We start from the raw sequence: 23118 nt of genomic DNA on the forward strand, positions 1-23118 counted from the left end.
GAAACGAGAGTATAAAAAGAGAAATTTAAAAATGCTTTCCGTTTGCGTTCTACGTACCAACACGTCCTCCCCCCCGCAATGGAAGGATTTTTATTCTTCCCACACCCCTTGGGGCAGGTATTTCATGGGCCAGGCATTCCGTCGGTCCGTGAACCCGCGGGGGATAAATGAGTTTCCAAACAGCCCGACGCGAGAGATAATCCGGCGGAGCGAATGACCCACGCCTTGCATCCATCTTGCCACCGTGGGACGAATATGGTCGGAAAACTTACGCGGTCACGGTTGACCGACCGACGGGAGGAAGATTTTTCGAATGCGATAATAAATGCAACAACGCGGTGGCCATGGTTGGCTTCACTTTCCGCTCCCCCCCTCCCTCTACCATCTCGCTAGCCGCTCGGAAAACGAGGTGTTTTGTGGCTGCTCCATCCGTCGGGTGAGCGCGTTGACAAATAGATTAATTAAAAAGCGACAGTTGAGGTCCGTGGCCGCGCCCCGGGGGTTGGGAGGAGGCTAATGGCTATGCTTCGGAAGGAGATTATGGCGTTCCCGGAGCATTCCCTTTCATCGGAACGTGTGTGCAGGAAATAAATGATCGTAAATGCATGCAACTCCGAAGGCAGCTGCGTTGGAAGGAATGGCGCGAGGAAAGGGGTGGTATGGAAAACCTACCGTTTTCGTAGGTCGTTAGGAGTGTGATATGCTTAGAAATATGTCCCGTGTCTGTATGTGTGTATGTGTGTATGTCACTCCGGGGGAGAATTGCATTGTGACGTGGATAATGCTTTGACATTGACGACCCTCAAGTTGTATAAATATTTAAATTTAAATGCACCACTAACGGTCGTCATTTATTCATTCGGTACAGTTTGAATTTATTAGTTCATGTCGGTCGGAAAACGAGCGAACCGCACACATAAAATACATTTTATGTTATGACGTTTTATCATGTGCGCCTTTTAATTAGAAGCGAATGGTTTTGCGATAAGCATTATGTTTCGTTTTCAAGTTCCTTTATCAAGAATTTAAATTTCGGTATATGTTTGTCAATGTCTCTTTCTCTCTGTATGTGTTAGTGGAGTCTTAATGTGAGAAGAGTTACGATCACAACTCGAGATTCGGAACCCACGATTTCTAACTTAGCATATTCTAGCGCAACCGCTGCGCCATGAACACTCTCACAGATTGTCGTTACAATTTGATATGTTGTATCTTTTTAAAAATGATACACAGTTTACAAACATTTTCATTTAGTTAAATTGTTTTTAAGATATTTTCGATAGCATATTCCAACAAATTTTGAAATAGTTCATCTCCGTAATATTTGTAGTCGATTCGGGTGTTTTTGTCTTAAAAGTTGGCTTTTGAGCAAGTAGCTCCGATTTAAACTCCTTGCATCGTCGCCATCAAAGAAAATTAAGAAGGAACAAGGAAAACAATGCTTCTTTTTCAATTCAAAGGAATATTTTTCCATTTGATGTGAAGCAGAGATCAATCATTTGCGAGCGACTCGATGAGAAATTTATGAAAAGTGAAGTCGCGCTGTCTCGTACAAAGCGCCACCGTTTGTCCTCTGTTCTACTGCGCTGCATCCGTTCCACTTTTGCCCGCCTCGGTGGCCCCGTTGCATTTCCTTCCCCACACAGAGGCAAACAAACACAAGACACCCTCAACTCAGCTCAGTCAGTCAGTCAGTCTGTCTTGTTGGTGAAAACCGTCAGCAAACACACGACGTGGTTTGTTACGCGAATGCTTACGCAAAGACTTACGCGATTCGCTATTTTTCATCCCATCCATCTCGTGACGATCCCTTCCCTTCCGTTTGCGCACCGCTTTACTCTCATGCCCTCGCATCTTTTCGCGCTGTGTGCAAGAGGTTGGTTGTGAAAATTCTCACATCTAAATCATAAAGTCGGCCCTCGCGAACGAGTAAGCAAACATAAGCTGCAACGGCAAAGACGCCCTTTCTGTTGTGTTTGTTTGTGAGCTCCGAGCGGAGGCAAAGAAGTTTTCCTTGGCGGATGACCACCGTACCACGTCACGCTGTCCCTATGCTCTGGGTTTTGTCTTTAATTTTTTCTTCTCTTGCCATTACACTTTTTTCTTTTCTCCCTCTTTTGTTTCCCTTACCCAATCCACACTTTACCGCGATTCGAACGCTTCCAACGACCTGACTTAACCGGCATCGTCTTGTTGAACCACGGTCTTGTTGTCCGAGTGTTTTTCATTTATCGCGGCGTTGGTGGTGGTGGTGGTCCCTGGTATGAAGACATCACATACGAGCTCGTGCTGCACTGTTACTCGTTTTCACCATCATCACCATCGTGTTTGACTTACTCCAAAGTAGAAGCAGCAGTACATGTAGCCACATAGCGATAGGATTTAGGGCAGTCGGGTAGATTTTTCCGCGGTGGCTGCATAAAGTGGAACTTTCATATCATTTTCCCCCTTCGCACCATGTGTGTGTTTGTGTGTGTTTGCTGATATCTTCCGGTTCGTTTGCAGCACGTGCTCTCTGTGGTGCATCGGCAGCAGGAATGCAGTGCAATCGCGTGTGCGTGCTCATGTTGTCAGCATTTTTGTGCATTATCATTATTGCAGTATCACAATCGCTATCCGTACTCTTCGTTTGACTCTCCGGCTTCCTATCTCTCTCTATGTTGCCTTTTTCGTTTTCCCTTTTGCCATTGCATGGTTCGTTTATCTTTTTCGTAGCTTAATGATTGTGTTACCTCGCGAAGGTTTTTTTGCATTCTGCTTACATTTCTCTCTGCTTTTGCACGTGCGATTTATTGCCATCCATACGAATAGTCCTCTGTGGTGCATCCGTGTTGGCCACGCTCTGACCGCTTGATTTCTCTCGTTTCCTTTTTTTTTTGATAGGGAAGAAAAGCTCTGCTCTTTCTCGTGATCGAAATGCATGTCGCAACCATAAGCAGTGGTTTGTTTCTCCATTTCCTTCAAATTCCCTTCTGGTTCGCCGCTATTTTTTTGCTCTGTTGATCGGTATAGTTTTTTCCATCCCTGGTCTGGCCTCATTTCCGAAAAGGCAATGCTCTCACTTTCGCAGGGAACAGAAAAATGGCATGTACGGGTTTTTTTTTTGTAATTAACTTTCCTTTTCGCTTATCGCGCGCTGAGAAATGTCTCGGCAAGAAGTCGGCCAAGAGGACGCGGAAGTCTACGGTTATGTAGGGCATCAAAGTTGCAGCAATCGAGAGTGCATCTTTATCGTTTTAAATTACAAGTAAATTAAAACATTTGGATGTTATTTTTCGTCGACGAAAGCTGATAATGATTAACTTTGCTTGAAACAGGCTTTATATCCTTAAGCTTGGTTTTGCGTTTATCGAATTACAATCGATGTTCGAATATGCATTACAAAAGATCCCGAAGGACTCCGCACGTGACTTTTTGTTTGCCAATCATTTAGCGGAATTCTTGTCGGTCACGGAATTGGCTTTAAGGACCATCATAACCGCAGTTCAGGCGCTGCCAAGCCGATGCGCATCATAAACTCCCCCAGCCAGGAATGCACACACTGGAAAAATATTTTCGATGGCAAACAGATTCCCGCGGTTTTTTGTGCCAGAAGTATAAACGAGAGGAAAAGGGCATGGTGTTCTTTTTTCCTTTGAATTGGATCACACTGCTTCGTGTTTTGGGGAGGGAGCTGGCAAATACAATTGCCCGAAAAAGGAAAAGCCCCTCCGCTCGCTGTGTGTGTCAACCCATGCGGGAATTGAATGGTACATAAAACTTCTCCCAAAAAATCAAATCAAATGCGGTGTGCATAAACCACACTTCGCTGACAGTTTTATTCAAAGCGAACAAAGCGTTTGTCTGCGATGATGCGCGAATGGTTTTTTGACTCCCGCCTGCTTTTTTCGTGGCTGCCATTTTTCCATCATTTTTCGGTTTCAAACCAAAAAAAAAAATACACAACCCCGAAAACGAACTTCCGATGCTCCAATTCGAGTGGGGAGCCGCTCGCAGAAATAATCATCAAATTGAGGTTAGTGAGACGACATCTCGTGTGACAGTAGCTGTCACGTCTGTTTACAGTTTTCGGTTCGCTTTCGCTTTCGGCGGCGGCCGTTTTCCGGATGATCGAGCACATCGTGAGTGGAGGTGATAGCAGTGTTTGCGGTGGCGCATATTGTTGTATTATCGAAATGTTTTCCGAATTCATCGTTGTTACTTTTTCGAGCCTTCCAACCACCACCATTCAGATGTGAAATAGCAGAAATACCATTACATGCTATTGAAAAGGCCGCTCGTGGGTTTCCACTTCAAAATTAGACTGTGGAAAAGGTGCAGCCCATTCACGGGGATGTCACTGTGTTTAGGGATAGGGAAAACTGGGGCTTTTCATCTACCAAAGTCATTTGTTAAACAGGCTGACACGTTTAGAATATGTCATCACTCAAAGCTGCTATAATGTATCTTTTCATTAGGGTCAGTTCAGATGTTTGGGGTATAAATGAATGGAATATGCGTTGATTATATTCTCTCATTATCAAAAGGTTGTAAAATGTAATACCATTATTATTTTACTACATGTGAGTATAGATACGCTGCGGAAAAAAATATTGACTTCGTGGACAATTGAAAAGGAACGAGAGTGGATCATAACGCTTTATTTTAGTTTCCTATATGATGGTTCCAATTGCATTTACAAATTCGTAAAACAGATATACAAATTCTTAGATATACGGTAATATTTTTAGTTGATTTAAGATAGCCCACTCAAATGATTGTGTTTATTAAAATAATCACTAACTATTTGGAAGTAGCGATGGTTCTCAATAGAATCAGCAGTCTTACCACATACAACTTGCATGATGACAAAAAGCAATCGTCTAACGTCTTTAGGCAATGTCACTGTGCGACCGTACCTTAAAAAGAAAAAATAGAAGGAAAAATAAGAAGTGAGCAAGCGTTGTAACTATTAAAAAAAAGGTTAAGATAGAATGAATTGTTTAATTCCAAGTTAAAATGTTTTGTTAAATGTAAATATATTGCAATGTTTTTCCATTCCTTTTCCGAGTACATTTTCGCAGTGCATATTTGCAAATAGATGCCATTGGTCGGATTAAAAATTCAACGAGAGTGGCGCGTTCCACATCGCGTTAATTATGTCACTTGACAATTTTTCTCCCATCAACCATTTTCCAAATGCGTATGTTGATGCCCTTCACATAATTTCGCTCGTGGAATTAAAAAGAAAGAGCTCTTTTATGGACGCCAAGTGGCCGAAGTGTGCGGGGAGTTCCCGGTGACCATACAGCCGTAGTGGGAGCTCGCGTTGGGTTGGCTTTGAAATCCACCTCCGTCCTTCCCTCCTCTCCCCGTCGAACCCCCTCCGCGACAATAATCACTCTTTAGGCAAATATGGGCAAGAGAAATGAGTCCACATCCTCGCGCACTATGCTTCCATCCAACGTTTGCCTGCCCGTCGAGAGAAAGTAACGCGCCCTGAAAGCATGGATGGTAAAGAGTGGGGTGTGCGGTGTTTCGGTGGAGACGCATTTCGCGGACTTTTGACGGAAGCAAAACAGGTCGGCGTCGCCGTGGTCACGGCTGCATACAAAAACAAACGGACGCCTGGCAAAGGAATGAATGCGGGAGATTGTTTGTGTGCGGGAGCTGAATTGAGGCGCGGTTTTCGGACTGCCGCTTGCAAAGTATTTGTTTTTTCCGCGCTTTTAAAAGGCAAGACCACTTCGTTCGCGAGGTAGCCATGGAGAAAAGGATTTTGAGGGTGGTGGATGGGGTTTTTTGTGCCCTGATGAACAGTTGGCTTGTTCCGATTTTTCCAACTAGTACCACTTTTTGAATAAATCCAACGGTTTTTTTTAAGATCTAGAAATAAATTTGTGTTAGAAATTCCTATGAAACAATTGAGAAGTATATTTTATTATTAACATGTTTGCCTTTTGATACGGTCATAACAAAATTTATAAAGCATAAGAATCTTGATCGAGTCATATAAAGTTATGCCAGCCGCTTGAAAAATGTGACACACTTTGGCAAACAAAAATACTTTTCAAGCCGACGATGCTGCACTTTTCCACCCTCGGTTCTTGAGGCTATAAATTTATGAGAAGTATATACTGCTCCACAGCTCGACAGGCACTCGTCGGTGAGCTTTGCAAAACTAACATACACATTTAAACCTACAATTTACAGCACACCCGCCCTCTGTTCAGCGAAAGTGTACACACATCAGCCTCTCGCTGGAGTCGGTTGGTGTGTGCTGGCTTGGCTCGCTGGCTGGCTTTTGCTGCTCAGACAAGGGCTGTAAAAAGGCTGGCCATTCAGAGGAAATTGTTTTGCGCTAGCGTTTTCTTTTCGCGCGCTGCTGGTAAGACACACTTTTGATTGGGATGAAGAGAGGCGGTTATGCGAACCGGAATTGGGTCGCCGTTTTGTTTGTGTTACGTATGGATTTGTGTTTTTCTCCTTCGTATTCTTCTTTTGTTTTGCCGCTCCCTTTAAAAACTCAACGGTTGTTGAATTTTAAAAACTTTGCATATATTTTACCCTTTACGATGCCGTTTTACTTTTTATGCAGATCTAAACAGATTTTTCTGCAGCTCTCGAGCACCAAACTTGGTTCTCTTTCCTTTTTCTCACCCTGGTTGTATTCCAGTGTTATTTCGCTACCATTCGTAAAATTCCGGAGCAGAGTGTAGAGTATTCCGTTCATAGCAGTTTTCAAAGTAACAACTTTATTGTTCAGTATAACCCTAGGCCACTTATCATGTTCAATATTGTTTCTGCTGCGCAACAACGAGCTCTAATGTTATTGCATAACTGCAAATAAATGGGCAGTTTCTATAAATTTAAAAAAATGGCGGCAATTTGTAGTGCAAGTTATAGGTTTTTCGCTACGTTCTCTTTGTTTCAATAATTTCTCGTAAAACGATTGCTTTTCTAGGATATTAATGATGAAAAAAATTTAGCTGCGTCCTATTAATAAAGTGAACGCTGAATTTAGGTGGAACTACATTTTCATTTCCCTTTCATCTGCGTTCGATACGAAATGGATACTTGTAACATGGTTCCAAAAAGTATAACTTTTAATTACATCCAAATGCATGTCGGAAAATTGATTTATTTATTCTCAAAAATAAACCACTCCACTCCAGGCGAATGTCATTCGGAGGATGAAAAACAACATTTGGAATATTGTACACGAAATGTTATTATCCGCGGGATTCGGCCAAGGGAGGCTCTTCACAAAAGCACCCGTTTTTCCATTGCAGAAGAGGACAGCAAACAGACACAGGACGTTAATAAATGCACATTCGCGGGTGGGCTGTTACTGAAAACCCATAATTAAGCGGTCTGGGATTCGGGTGATACGACGGGTTTGGTTTGAATTATTATTAACTGCAGTTATGTTTCCGTTTTTTTGAGCCCTTGGCCTTTGCTCCTGGAAGCAGGAGTGTGTGGTTTGTGAAAAGTTTTTATTTATCGTATCGCCGCGTGTGGTTTTTGGCGAAAACAGATGGTGCATGCGTCAGTTTGGTCCTCGCGCGTTGCTTGCTGCATGGGCATACAAACCGATTCGCCTCCATGCTTTTCTTTTCCGTTTGCACTTTGCTGCGGTCTGTGTGCTTTGGATTAACTGGTTTCCTTTTTTCATGTTTGCGTTCAAGCTGCAGCTGCAATTGAATTACAAATTCTAATACACTGCAAGTTGGTCGGTGTTGATGCTAATGCTTCTTCCCTTCACTAATGGCTTAACTACTGCCCCGTGGACGGGAAAGACAGAAAGTCCATTTTCGCTCTCTTCACGTTTATCTTGATTCGATTAAAAATTATCCATTCGAGCTTTTCTTTAAGGTTTTCTTTCCGGGCGCTGTTTGTACCACGGATAACTTCAATAGACCGGTGGGAAACACAAAGCCAATCTAACTATTTCCAACCCCCGCCGCCACCTCCGGGGTGAGAAGAAAGCGAAAGGAAACTCAAGATGGCAGAAAATTTATTCGCTACTGCCTCGCGTTGTGCACTCCTTCGCTAGCAGGTGGAATAATATCGAGTTTCTTCGACGTGATCGTCGTCGGCGTCATCGAGAGTCAAGCTCAATTAACCTCTTACCGTCCGGCGTACTCCGGTGTGACGGTCCTGCCCGTGACCATTTCTGGATTCGGTGGTTTCATTTTTCCTAATGTCGTTCAATCGACATTTTGTCCACCGTCTTCGGCATTCTCTTCCTTCTTTCCTCCCGCAACCAGAAATCTAATGTTGCGATCGGAAACTCAACGCCGACCACCACCAGTTTCGCCAACGCTACTTAGGCGACAACATTTAGCCGGTAGACCAGAAGGAGAAAAAAGGTCACATCTTGAACGCGTGTACGCGAGCTTTTCGCCGTTGGTAGCTAAGTGTTCGGTTACAAAACATTTATAGTTTTGTTTTACACCCCCTCCACCAGCCAGGGGATGGAGGGTTTAGTCGGTTTCAATAGCAAATACACAGAGCAGATCAAGTGTTGGCAAGTGTCTCCGAGATGAAAACGAATCCACCAGTTCGATTGGAAATCCAGTTCCGAGGCAACTTGCTGTGAGCCAAGACAATTGGTGTTCTGAAGCTTGTGTTCATGTTCCTCAATTTCTTTTCATTTCGGATAATGTGCTAAGAAGTTGCTTCTCGATTAGGACGAATAGAGAAACTGTAAAATTCGGTTTTCTTTATAGACAGGAAAACATATTTCTCTTTGAGAAAAAAAAACAACTGATGATATTAAGGTTACTTCAATTAGATCTGTCGATTGTAAGAAGATTACTGTGTATTGGATTAGGCCGAGTTCGGTGGGGGAGGTTTGTTTTTAATGCTTCAAACGAATACAGAACCACTTTGGTAAAACGAATTAAACTGTAGTACACAGGATTTTTATCACGATGTAAACCCGAACCTGTCAATAAATAAACATCAACTATCTGTGGTGTTCCCTTTTTCGAGATAACATTTAATCCTCATCAGAAACCATCGTCACCGTACGAAAGATACCCTCTCAACCTCAAACCAAATCTTTTCTGGATGGAAAAAGCTATTTCGATTGATCGTAGGTTTGGCATGCTTCACCGTCACCCCCACTGGTCGAGGGCAATTTTCGGACGACTAAATCAATCCCTGAGTGGGAGAATTTTCTGTCGAATCGAGGCCGGAAGTTGACAGAAAGACCGGACCGGAAGCTTGGTTTTATCCTTCACTCCCCCGCTTGCCGAAAACCCAAACACCAAATCGCGTCTCCCTCAAAACGGGCGAGAAGAAGGTGGTCGCGTTTGGTTTCGGATGATAACAATTTGTGAAAGTGACTTGTGTGTGTGTCTCCATCCTCCGGTAGCAGCCCCCCTTGTGCGAAGTGATAGTATCACTAGAGTTAATTGCTTTAATAACGTGTAATCACTTTGTTAATCTTAATAGGCAGTGACGAGGTTCACTTGTGCCTTTCCGATTCGATCCTTTTTGCGAGGCAATGTCGGCTAGTCGAGCGTCTAAGAGGTCGCCATCTTTGCCTCCCACCCCCCCGGTCGGTCGATGTAATATTATATTCGCAGAGTTTGGTTTGGTCTTCGCGCGAGGGAAAAAGAAAGGCCAGCGATTGCTGAACGGAGGGGTCCGGCTCGGGTGGATTGAACTAGCTTGCTAACTAGCATCCCGTGGCTCCGATGCATGGGAGAAAGTACGTTCGACAAATAGCTAATGGATTTATGCCTCACTGGAACGATGGAGGAGAATGTAAGGGGGGAGCTAAAGGAAGAAAGCAAACATCTTTAGGATGCGAAAAAATAGAAGTTTCACGTTAAGCGAGGAGCGCACACTGGCTTCAGGCGGATGCTTGGAACTTTTCTGGAATTTGAGCGTTTTTCCGCCACAATCTCAGAAACAGTATTCATTAAGTGGACAATTAGCTGAACATTTAAGAGAATTATCACAAACATAAATATAAAAAAGAAATATATTAAAAACGGACAATGAATTTCATTTGAGCTGATTTTAAATTAATATCTAATTTAAAAAATCTTAATAAAATATGCGATTTTCGCTACCGGCACGGTTGTATCTTCTTCCATCGCGTCCATAGTTCCCCTACCTTCGAAGGATAATGCTCTTATCAAACTTCATCCCATCCGTGGCGCGTAGCGCAACGCTGCAAGAATTCGTAAAATGTGTAATTCCAATTAACTTTGGCAAGCGGGCAGAAAACGAGAGTATCCAGGGGGGAGGGGGTTTCTCGGACCCAGAGGTTCGATGAAATCAACCCCGACGGCGATGATTTTATCGGATAATATTCAGTCAATAGTAGTTTCGGAAGTTCAAGAGGATAATGGCGGAATGCAAGTGGAACGCCAGCGAGATATAGCGCAAGTTATTTCGAATAGCAAAAAGGAAGCGTTGTCGAAGGAAAATCGATTTCTTCTCCCCTTTTTTTTCGTGACGGAGGGAATGTCTTGTGCCACGTCCGCCTAATCATCCGGTGACTGGTATTTGTCTTACTTTTTTTTGTTTTACTTTCTGTGTGTGTGTTAGGTTTGTTTTCGCTGGCTCATCACATTCCGATTTTCTCATTGATTGATCATCATCAGCATCGTCAAGTGGTTCGACGCGAGCTCAGAAGAAGGGAACAACTCGTCTTTCACTTCGAACATGGTTTCGAACAGGGCCCCGAGGGGTTAACGAGGGAAGATCATAATTGCATTCGAAGTGCAACAATGCCCACTGTCAATCACACGACGTTGCAAGCGGAATAAAAAAAACTGGACAGCTCATCTGTCTCTCTGCGGGTTGCGAGTTATGTTGACACTTGTTCAGTTCCTTTTCTCATTAAATTAAAGAAGAGAAGAGGAAAAACTCACCATCCGGGAATAAAAACAAACGCTTCCGATGTTGTGAAGAGTCGCATCCTCTCATCTGTTTTTAGCACGATTTTCCCGGAACGCGTGTCATGTTCTCTTGTACTCTAGCTTAACTTAATGAGTTTGTACACTAACTATCGGTCCCCAAGGAGGAAGCTGGCCTCTGGCAAGGTACACGAGAGTTCGAAAGGGCTAATGAGTTGGAGAATATGATGGATTGAGAGTCGTGAGCCGGTGTGGGGCGCATGTGTTCGGAGAAAGTAGTCAGGTGTCCGAGTCGATTTTTATTTTATTTCTTTCCGGATCAGCGCTCCTTGAAGGCAGGGCAGCCCTAATCCCGGGCTGACACGAACCGCAGCAACACTCCGTTGTTGTAGAAAACCACGAGTGAAGAGAGGCAAAAAGGTCGGAGTAGGAGTTTGAGGGTTGGGCCGTTGCAAACCAAATCGCGGCGTATTCATCGAACAAGGGAATAAATCGTATTGTGAATTAGAAAGTTCCCGCAGGCCAGGCGGCTTCTTCTAGCCTCTTGAGCGGTCGCCATAGCGGGCGGTGTGGCAATTGGGGAACCTTTTCTTCCTTCGTTCTAAGCGAAATAAGCCTCGTGTGAGTCACCGAACGAATCTGTCATCTCGCAGCAGAAGGTCGTCGGAAATGTTTCCGCTAGCAGAGAAGAACCATAAAAGAAAAGTCACCAAAGAAAAGCGAAAGTTACGAAAACTCGAACTCGATGGAGGGAAGTCGTTCATCGAGGCCGCTTCGATTATAGCAGAGTTGACCGCCGTTCGGCATAGAGGTAGGAAAAATGTGATAAATTTTAAAGGGAAATTTGAAAGTGCGCTCACGCCGTTCGGAGTGGTAGAAAAGTAAGCGGGAAAACATTAAGAACCATTTATTATTTGCTTATGTTTCCATAAGCGAGCTGTGCAGTGTTGGGTTGTAAATTGGTGCTAGCCATTGAGAGATTGATTATCCTTGCAAGATAGCAGTCCAGCTTGATTTCTACTTTCTAATAAAAACGATAACAACTTCTTTCGCCGTTTCAAATGGTATCAAATTATAGGCTTTTGCAGTTGAAGTACGCGCTTAAATAATAAGTGTTTCAATTCTTTTGTGTTTCTCGCTCCCTTGTGCGATTGAACGCCCTTTTTCACGGTTGGTGATGAATAAACTGGTCGGTGGGTTTTTAATTTTTTATTTCTCACACCATCATTAAGATCGCGATAAGAAGGAGGAAGCATTTGGTCGCATTTGTGGCACCATAATTCACCGGAATGATTCGCCATTAGCAGTCAAACTGCCAATTTTTCCACACACTGATCACCGCGGAAAAGTGGAGCTTGCCGCTAACAGTCGATTTAAAAAAAAAACGGTGGGACTTGCTTTTCCGCCAGAGGGAGGAGGGAGAGAAGAACGATTGCTCCAAATGGGTTGTATTTTCCCGGGCCATTTCTCAGCCGAACACCGAAACCAATACCTTTTTTTAAAAGTACCCAACTGAAGTGAAGTTGACCAAAAGGAGCGATTATTTTCGGCCAAAAATCGTAATGACCGGCGCGCGGAGGATTGGGAGCGAGGGGGGCTTTAGTTTGATGCAACACGACCGTAGCTCTTGTATTCTTACAGATTAGCCGCCACAAAAACCCGTTTGACCAAATAGAGTGGGGAAGCTGTTTCGATGAAGAAGAAAAAAAAGGGTGGAAAATGGTGCCCATTTGCTTCACTTTCGCTTCACGCAGGAGGAAAGGTGTTGGCATTCGATGGCAACTGGAAAGAAAATTTACTGCCCAACGGTTTTCCGAACCATTTCCGAACGGTTGGCGAATTTGTTTCGGGGCTTGTGTTCCCTTTTCTTTTTGGCGCACAACGATGGGAAGCGACGCGGGAGAAGATTAACTACTCCCATTTGTTGGGTAAAATGTATTTAATGTGTGTGCCTGTTGAACTACAGAGGACTTATTTTATAAAAGAAAAATCTTGAATGTCATGACTTTAAACTTTGAAAAATTTTACTTGACAAACTTAATTGCGGAAAAGGTTATTATATAAATGACGTCACCGAGGCTAGGCAGAAAAGAAGAAAAGCAAAGTTACGACCATCACTCTCACCAGAGGAACAACCACAATTCAAAAAGCTGCACCGTGCATAAGAATGCAAACCGCTTTTGCATAAGAATGCTGCACAACTTATGCGGTATTCTTTGAGGAGTGACCCAAATAACTGGCTTCCGCATCGAATCACGAAAAATGCACCGGTAGTTTTCCTCAAACAACAGTCAAGAGAGCTCGGGAACGCCTGTCGCAAAACGGTTTTCCAAACGGGTTTCGGTGGGTAAGATTTTCCGCTCAAGAAAACGGTACGGCGATGCCTTGTAGAAATGACTTTTGCCTTACTTCCTCTTGCGGTCTGCGGACACTTGCCGCCACTCGTGATTTCTAATGTTTCTCGATTTGTCTTCCCCTGGTGGGCTTCGTTTCCGCGTTTTTTGTTGGCTTTGGCTCCGCTTTTTTTTACCAACCAAAATAAAAGCCACACTGGTGTTTTATTTATGACGGCATTAAAAATAGTTTCCACTTCTCGCAAGGGAGAAACGTGTCCCTAGAGCCTCCAAAAACATTCGGGACCGGCTGTGTGGAAGCATATTTCTGCGCCATGTAATGAGGCTTTTCGAAAAAAAAAGGCACCAAAAAAGGAAAAATACTTTCGACAGGGGTTTCCCGAGAGTGAGAAGACAAAGGGATTTGGCGAATAGTTGAAACAATTACTTAAGTGACCATCCCCATCTCCGCGAGGAACGAGGAAGAAGCAAGGGGAGCTAACGAATGTGGAGCGTTTGGTAAGGAGGAGGGGAAATAAACCAGAAATATGGCGATACAGCAATAAGGCCAATAACAATAACGCCATAAAATATCGCCATTTTTCTCCCGGTTGGATGAAAAAAAAAACAAAATGGCACTGGCGAAGAGAACAAACCAAATCCGGTAGTCGGGGTTGTAACAGTAGTAATGGCATAAACATGTTTCAGCATAGAAATTTTTAAAACCTCCCGTTTGAATTCGTATCATATCAGCAAACCACACGCTGGGGCAAGTAATTTTTTTTTGTGAGTTGGTTTTTACATCTTCGTTTTATTTGCGTGTATCGAAAAGTCACATAAATAGATGACTGAAAAAATGCATAACATTTCTCGGGTGTCATAGTCTTGTTTAGTTTCTGTAGACTTTAGCTTGCTATATTTATTCTCTGACTCATGGGTTATTATTCCATGGTTGCGCAGGAGTGTTTGTGTGGGTGCGTGTGTGGGATGAACTGTTTTTTGTATGTGTTTTTACGATTTCATTTTCGTCCTGCTCATCTGCTGCCGATTTTTTTTTGGAGGCGTTTGTTGTGGAGGCAGTAAAAACGAGTGTTAGTAACGTGCATTTTTTACGACACTCTGCGCAAAACATGATTTCAAACTGGAAACTTCTTATAGCACACACACACTCACACAAATTCAAATACACAAGAATTCCCACAGCCAAATGTTTGGGAGAGTTCCGAGGCGGAAGAGGGGAAGATACGCGAGCCGCGTGGAAATAATTTATGACCGCAAAACAATTTTCCATTCATTTCTGGTTTTGTTGTTCCGATCCCGTGTGGTGTGTTCTCCTGCGCTCTATGCCTTTGTATGCTTGCGATGATACAGCTCGCCACGGATGTGGCCACCAGGACCGAGGCATCGCCACCGCAGCAGCACCAGCCAGCCAGGCCAGTGAGTTGTTTGAAGTTTTATGTTGGAGCAGTTTTTTCTCAAGATACAAGATTTTTTATCTTTTTATTTCCCTCCTGCCTGGCAAACTCCTGTGAAGCTCCTTGCGATGTTTTGGAAAAAACTAAATTTCACATTTGACCTCTTGCGAGAAGATGATAATAATGGCGAGCGGTAAGAATGACATGAGAAGATGTAGAAAAAGGAAGCGGTAGCCAAGCATCAGCATGATGATGCAGAAAGAGGAGCAGCACTACGCTTTTGAATGTGAATTTCGCTGCCTCGAAGATTTGCTTGGCCGAGGGACGTGTTTCAGTTCTTTTTTTTTTGTGGCTCTGGTTTCAAGATAGCAAAGAACAGCGAGAAATAGCTCGAACTTAATGTTCCATGTTGGCCAAAGGAATTTCACGAACGTGTTTGTAAAAAAGGAAAATCATCGAAAATAGTCTAGAAGGAATAATTTTCCTCGTCTTTTTACGTGCAAAAAGTGTTTTCTTTTTTGAAGCTCCTTCTACTGAATGCTCAACAACAAATCCTTACTCCCTTATACGTCTTCCAACAATTTCTAGTCCTTCAAATCATCCTATTCTTTCTTTCCAAAGCCAAACTTCGGGAAACTAATCAAACTTTTGCTTTGCTTGTTATCTTTTCCAGGTGAGATCTCCCCGTGCTAATTGGCCGTTTTGACATAAATCAATCGAGGGGCATCCGGAAGAAGTAGTTCGAGGCGGGAAAACCGTGGTATCGTCCCAAAACCATCAAGAGTGTTAGAACAAGCCTTCTAACGTTTGCGATGCGTCAGCAACGTTAACGCAAAACGGAAATCGCTTCAGTTTCGACATATGGCTGCCGTGAAAGAAGAAGGATAAATTTTCCTCCTTCGCGTGAAAGCGAGAAGGTTATTGAAAGCTGAGTGCAATTGCTGCTAGTCGATCGAACGAAGCCACTTGTGGAAAATCGGGTCGGCTTTGCCGCGGCATCCGAAACAAGAGCATTATTGATGAAGACTTGCGAAGGTTTAGGGCAGTGAGGGCAAACATGACTATTTAATTTTACTGTAAAAGAAGTCCTTTCCTCACATTTCGATTTCTCAATTTGTGATGAAGTGATTTCTTCTCCTTTTTTAGTTCAACTGCAGATGAATAGTAATAGTTTTGCTAATATCTACGAGCCTGTCCTGGTTCGCCATCCTGGTTCGCCACCGCTGGTTCCGGGACGCAAATCGCACCGGAAACTTCTCCTAGCACAAGTATGCAACTTCTTTACCCGTCTGCATTCAACGGCATTGACGCGATAGTTAGCTCAAGGATGCATAGAGGAGGAAAAAGCTTTTTAACTTTTCCACCATGACGAGAACCGCACGGATCCCAAGGTTCCCGGGTGGCTTCATAGGAGCAAAGTTTTTTACTCGAATGTAGATCACTAGCTTACTCGATAAAAAGGATCACTTGTTGGTTACAGCAAACGGGTTAAACTCATTTTTCCCTACCAACCGTACGTTCCACACACTCAAACACACACGCGTCCTAGGGAGTAATAATTTCCATCGATGAAGACGACCAACAAGCACTTAACGGTGAGGAGGGAGCGCGTGTAGTCGTAAGTACACTCCATCGAATGTGTGCACCTGTGTTATGATCTGCCACCACAACGTGGGTTCACCGCATCATCAAAGCCCGTGCAGCAGCCGAACGTTGGGAGAAGTCCTTGGGAGGCCGGAAGTGTTTCCTCCTACATCAAGCCTATTTGCGGTCGTAGCTACGGTGAGGCCTCACTCCCGGGTGCGTATGCCACAAGCCCGGGGTCTCGCCACAGGGGTCCGATTAGAGGTGGAATGCCTTTTTCAAGGTAGCTTCGGCAAGCGGACCTACACATTTTCTCTGTTTTCCACCCCCCTCTTGGACACGAGCACCAGTTTATTTTTTCCCGTTTTCATCAATCACGTGGCTACCCTAGGAAGGCCACATGAAAGCAGGCCTTTACACTTCACCACGCGAGAGCGAATGTAAAGGACTAGTAAAAAAGAAAGGTCTGGCAGTTTTTTTTCCCCTCCCGGCACAAGAAAAGTGGACGAGTGTTTTCCGCCAGCTTTTCCTTACCGAAACCCTTCGGTTGGTCCTTTTTTGAGAAACATCACCTCGGCTGCGCGTCCTCCATGGAGTTTACCGATGTTAGGGCGAGAGGTAAACAGGGCCGGCACACGCTCATGATGACCGATGACGATGGGGAAACATTATGATTTATTGCGTTTCGATCGCAAGTGTACCGGAAACCGGTAATACTCTTGTTGTACGGTCCTTTGGGGTGTCATATTTTTTCCTCTTTTTGATGGGTGAGCTCATCGGTGTTTTTAAAGGAAAACGTGGAAACATTCACTAGTACACTGTTTAATATGCGAAATGGATCAAAAGGAAGATGATCAAAGTATGTTTAATTACTTAACTTTGTTTTCGTTTATTAGTTTTCAACGCTTGATAATTGTATAATGTACAAACGGATTAGAATCAGGATGGTTATGCAAAAAGCAAACTGATTATTCTTATAATTCCTTTACCAAAGTATATTAAAATAACGGGAAACAGCCTCCTAAAACGAAAACAAAGGCCAATTTTACCTTACTGGCTTCTCTCCCAAAGCAACATTAGTGTCAACGTTAATCTTTCTTATTTTCAATCGGTAGCTTGTTGTTTCTTATATTTTCGTAAGTGTACACCGGATGACCTCGGCATGCCACCAACTGGAAGTGTGTCAATTCAAAAATGGAGAAAGGATCCATTACACACCCCTCTTGGTGTCCACCCTCATCCAGCGACCGGTACCATTTGTTCCCGCCCGTGTGGTGTTTACTATTTCGTTCGTTGTTCCGTCCAGTTCGATTGCATTCTTGGCGCTATGCGCAATGCTCCTCTGTGTACGAAGTGTCAGCTTTCGTTCCATAAAGTATTCATAATCGCGCACGACAGCGGAGAAGGCCGCTCTTGTCTCTTGATTTACCACCCGCGAACCCTTGTGTTGTGTGCGTGTGAAATGCCATCCTCCATTTATGTCACAATCGACTTCGTACGTCTTGTCCTTTTCGGCGGCGCCGCTCTAAAGGATCGATATCGCGTGTGTGACCTCGGGAGGTGTTTTTATGTATGTCAATAGAACACGAAGACACGCGAAGGGGTGAGGGGTGAAGTGCAGAGAGAGAGATCACTTACGAAAATGGATGCTGCAGTTTGTCGTTGCCAAATAAAGATATCAATGCTTAACGACGCGAAAGCGCACGACCGACGAGAAGCTGTTCGATGTTGTCGTGTACCGATGGCAAATTGATTGTGAAACTTATTTTTGCATGCCATTTCTCAATGGATTGTCTGTGCCCTTTTTTTTTTTGCTATTCTTCTCTTGAATGCATTTTGCGCTTTTGTGGGTAGGGAGGAAAATGCACTGTTTGTCCGTTGCATAACCGGCTCGTTTTGAAATGCGAAAAAGCAGTATATATTGCATTTGTTGTGCAAATGCTTTCGAGTTGTTTGGCATTTGTTCTAAATTGTTGTTTTTTACCAAGGAGATAAATTCTGATTTCCATACAGCGTACGCAAATTTCAATTGAATCTCGCGAACCCGGTCAGCCAATAAAACCGAAGGCGCGAAGCGTGGTATAAATGCAGTTCAATTTAAAAATGCCTAAGCCAAACGACCAACTGATGATGTAATAGAAAAATCGCGGTTGTATAAAAATAATAAAAATAGAAGAAAAACAACCGTTTCCTAAACCACAAAATACCTACACAGACACCGATAACGTGGCGTTGTGGTGAAGCTTTGATTGTGTTGAGTTTTACGTTTGATGTTGGAATGCGTTTTGGTTACTGTTGTTTGTTCGTTCGTTTATTTTTTGTGAGTTCTGATTGAACCTATGCAATTGAAATTTATGCTAGCTCTTTCTTTATTTGTTGAAAACAATTACGCCAACCTACGAAAAATGAACTCAGCATAATCACCAATCTCTCCCGCCCCGCTTCCAACGCGGTGATTTTGTTTCCCCTCATCAACCGCAAACAAATCGCGAGCGGGTTTGACTGTGTGTGTGTGTGTGTTTTTTTAACTGAGTTTTTATTGTTTCTAACAACACATTTGCTTCCCATCGGTCGGAACGCGGCCGCGCAAAGTCCGCAACGGTGCATAATGATTATACTTTTATAATGTTGTGGTTGTGGTGTAACATGTATTTTTTCGGATTGTTTTTTGTTTTGGCGCAGTGAATTATACAATCCCCCAAAACCACCAGCTTTTCATGGCGCAAAAAAGAAAAACCGACGCATGCCGACGAAATGATACACAAATGTGTTCAACATGCAATCTCTCGGTGGCTTGGGAATTTACATTGCACTGCTGAGGTTCACATGTATATGTTGTGCAGGAACGCAACGGCGCATAGTGCAGCGATGGTGACAAACGGTTAATTTTTCGGAAGGTTAAACCCTGCTCGAAGGCACTGCCTAATGTTCTTGGGGAGGCTTGCTTTAAGTCAACTCTTTTGCAAGACATTGCCATTGTTCGTTGTGGGTGTGGAAAAAAAACAGGGGTTTGGTGTAATCTTGTAGCAGGTAGCAAACATAAATTTGGCAGCCTTCTTCCCCTTAAAACAAGGTAAGAAGGTGTCCTATGCTTGCCTATGCTGGTAACATAAACATAATCTTGTGCGCATCGATGCACACACGGCAACATGTTTCTCGGAGGGAACGAGAAGGTGGTTGGAGATTCCCCTTGCCCGGTGGCTTCTGGATAACGGTGCACCGTTCAGTTAATAGCGCTAGATGTAGCTTTTATCCTCGAGTTCATTGTTGTGATTTGAGATAGAAACTGTTTTTAAGGGTTTATTCGGGGGGACAAAGAGATAGGGCGGTGGCAAGTATGTTGTTTAGATTGACCATTGTTTTCGGTCAGTAACGTGAAATGGTTGTCTCTATCGGAGGAAAATGAACTCCCTTCTAATGGGACCCGCTATTTGGGTCAATGTTCCCATCGGATAAACGATCAGTTTGATGGAAACGACTATTAGATATTTTATCTATTCTTGATTTGAAACATTGTGTTATCTTTATATCTATATAAGAAAATGTTTTGCATGATTTAATCATTTTCTGTATAAGATTATCTGTTTTAAATACAATTCAAGACAATTTTTTTTTTATCAGCTCACCAAATGTAGTGAGTACGAAATTAAAATGCTGATTTATTCATCTTCACTCGCGAACAACTTCCAAGTGTCCAAAGCGAAAAATGACTGGTGCGCTGCATTTATTGAAATGTAGCAAACACTTCATCACCTCATCCATCCCGAAACGTGTTCATTTGGTGTAATTTTACCCCATTATTAGGTTCAGTTTTTGCTCTCCTCTTCTGACTCTTTTTCTCTTCTGTTTGCTGTTGGTTTTTTTGCTTTTTCATATTATTTTCCTCCAGCGGTCTATGCGCCGGAAGGATAATTTGTCATCAGCCAAGCTTCCGGCGTGATTTGTCTTTCCGCGACGAGAAAAGGGCTGGAAAAAGAGACGTTCGAACGGGGAGTTAAAAGTTCATTTTTCTCGACTCCACCGTACAGCTAATAACTTTCTCGAACTCTCTCCCCCATTTAGCCTGCGAGGGGGAAACGGTGGCGGAGGGGACTGCGGGCCAACCCACCCATATAATTACGAGGCACGGTAGCGCGATGTTCAATTTTAAAATTTTCGGCTTTGTGTCCCCCTTCGGAGGGAGAGACTCCCGGTTCCTCGGCGGCGGAGAAAGACGCCTTCCTTCAAGGTTTGGCCATCTGTCTGTCGGCACTTCATCAGCGCGCACTCCCCTTAAAAAAAAACGGGTGTACAACGGTAGGAACTTTCGATGGTGGTACAACCCACATATTTCTTTCGCCATGGTTTTGGGATGCTGTAGTCACTTTTGCTTGGAGGTGGGAGACCTATTTTTCTTGGGAAAGGGGGAGAGGAGGCGAAGGAGCGCGCGAATCCGACGACGAATCCATTGTTCCGATCCATGAGCGCCAAATCCGATCAGCCGAGAAGGCAAAGCAACAACCGCGCGTCAAGTGGCGCCGAACCCGTGTTTAGAAGGCGTCGGCAATAAGCATGATGCAGCTATGCTTTCTTCCATCGCCGTTGCTTACCGTTGCTATTGCTGCGGGGTGTGTTGCAGAAAGTCCAACATTATTTCTTTGCCCGCTCCTGACATCAACCGACTGTCGGAGTTGCCGCTCGGAGTTCGATTGGACGTGGTCCCGATCTGGGAAATGTTATTAAATATTTGAGCAGCGAAGAGAAAGGCTTCCGTCGTCGTGCCACTTTGCGGGTTGGAAAGGTACCGGCGGCAACAAAGAGAAAGGGAGTGGCGGGAAATGGGCCGGGAAAGAAGTCCAACCTTTGTCTACACCAGGTCCAGGTCGCCCAAAATCGTCTTGTACCATCACCCTGATGTTTTTGGAGCGACCAGATCCAGATACCGATCGGGTTCAACGGAGAAGACATAATCATAGCACCGTGTAAATGTGGGTGTGGCCACGTGGTGCAGATGGCGACGGAAACCTGTAATCGTCATCACAACACCGGTCCCAGCTGAGTAAATGTGCTAACGACCCTTTTGGGCCTAAAGATATCTATTAGCGTCGGGAGGGTTTCAATTCTTTCCCTACATTGTTCCTTGGATCTCCCTCTCTAGTCGTGGACCTCGAGGAACTAACACGGGACGCGGAGATTCATGGTCCCATTCAAGTACACCACTTCCTGATTGGTCACGTATTTCTTCCTAGTCGCTCACGGAGGTTCCCCTGAAGGTCCTCCAAATTTATTCTGTGGAGGAACTTTTATCACCCAAACAGCAACCAACCCCCTAAGTCTCAACCTGCCTGCGTTTGGAGTGCCGATACCGATGCCGGCAAAAGCACTTCTACTTACGTGAAGGTGTCTGGTTGGTCTTACCCAAACTCCACCCGTGCGTCCCGCTTTTTCGGTTCCAAGCGCATTTCTTTCGATGTCGGTGGTGAGGAGAAGAAACGATCGGCAGGTAGCGGCAGTTCATTAACCGTATCTATTCTTCGCCGGGCTTCTTATGTTTGGTACCGCTGGCGCATTAGCGCGGGCCTCTCCGCTTCCACTTGGACGAGCGCGGGACGTTCAATGACCCGGGCTTGTGGATGCCGAGCAACCCGTCCGAACCGAATTTGAGCCGTCTCTCATGGAGGCAGAGAGGGGGGAACCGCCCAAGGCAAGAGGTGTGTGGAATGCAAATGCTGTGGATGGCATCTGGCGTTGTGGACGTCTTCTTACAGCTGCTGCCCACCGGGGGGGAAAATGGTACACGTGGAACGGAAAACGGCGGTACACGAAGGAACTCACGAAAATATGACGAAATGATTCTGTTTCACTTGGCTGATTTTGTGGAACGTCTATCGAGGACTGTTGGAATGTTGGCAGCAAGCACACCTAGCGGTCACCTGTACAATGTGCGCGGGTGTATGTGTGTGTGATTTTTTTTTCCATTCCCTCGAGGGTCTTTGTGGAGTTCATCTTTCTTTTCCCTTCTTTTGCCGGTGGCTTTCCCAAAAACATATGCAAGCAAGCGTAGTCTAACCCCCAACGCGTTGTCTGGAGGTTAGTTTGGGTCGTCAATCTCTCGTGCGCGCGGACGTACGTGTACCCTCTTCTTAAAGCCATGCCAGCCAAGATGGAATGGATGTTGTAGCATCGCTGTCAAACATTCATCGTTACAAGCACACGTTACAGGCTACGGCTACGGATTTAACATCCACTGGAGAGGATTCGTCTTGTTCCTTTTCCACCACTTCACACCCGAGGAATGCTTGGAATGGGTGTCGAAAAATGGGTGACGCATACTTGACAGTCAGAGTTCGCCGAGGAGAAGTTTGTGCTCGGCGAACTTCTCAAGTGAAAGAATTTTGACGCATAATTTTTGGCTTCGTCCTTTTCTTCATCGTCTCGCAGAGTTCGATGTCGGTCGTGGGTGTCGCTTCCTTGCGAGGGCGTCACGAAAATCCATATGAAAAGTCAAACAAATCCTCGCGCGGTTCAAAGCAAGCCGAGAAGGACTCTCTTTCCATTCCAGTCCTCATTGCTTCATTCTTTTTCAACAACCAGCAAGCAATCATTTTGGGCGTGCATAAACTGCACTTTGTATTGTGTATGGCTTGAAGTTTTGTGAATCTCTTTTCCGTTGCTGTTATACTCCCAGCACATCACACCGCATACGATTGTCTTGTTTGTCGCCTTGCGGCCCACGGGAGGAGTGTACGTGTGTATCTGCATGTTTTATTCAAAATATATTGAATTCCTTCGCTGAAGTTGATATCGTGCGCTTTCGAGAGCAGCCGACCAAAGAGCTCCTACACCGCGGGCAAAGAATGCGATATAGCGTCGCACAAAAACTTTTCCGGAGCTTTGCTTTAAAAGATCAGCAAGATATCTAGAAAAAAAAAGTGTATGTCAAGTTTC

The 23118-nt window shown here is 44.3% G+C and overlaps 1 protein-coding gene across 1 annotated transcript in view; it reads left to right on the top strand.

Annotated features, from left to right (window-relative positions):
* The window catches only part of LOC131267832 (fasciclin-3-like), a 101242-nt gene that overhangs the window by 18358 nt on the left and 59766 nt on the right, over nt 1-23118 (top strand). The window lies entirely within an intron of this gene.

Source organism: Anopheles coustani, chromosome 3 (genome assembly GCF_943734705.1).
Source record: "Anopheles coustani chromosome 3, idAnoCousDA_361_x.2, whole genome shotgun sequence".
In the NCBI taxonomy this organism is placed as follows: domain Eukaryota; kingdom Metazoa; phylum Arthropoda; class Insecta; order Diptera; family Culicidae; genus Anopheles; species Anopheles coustani.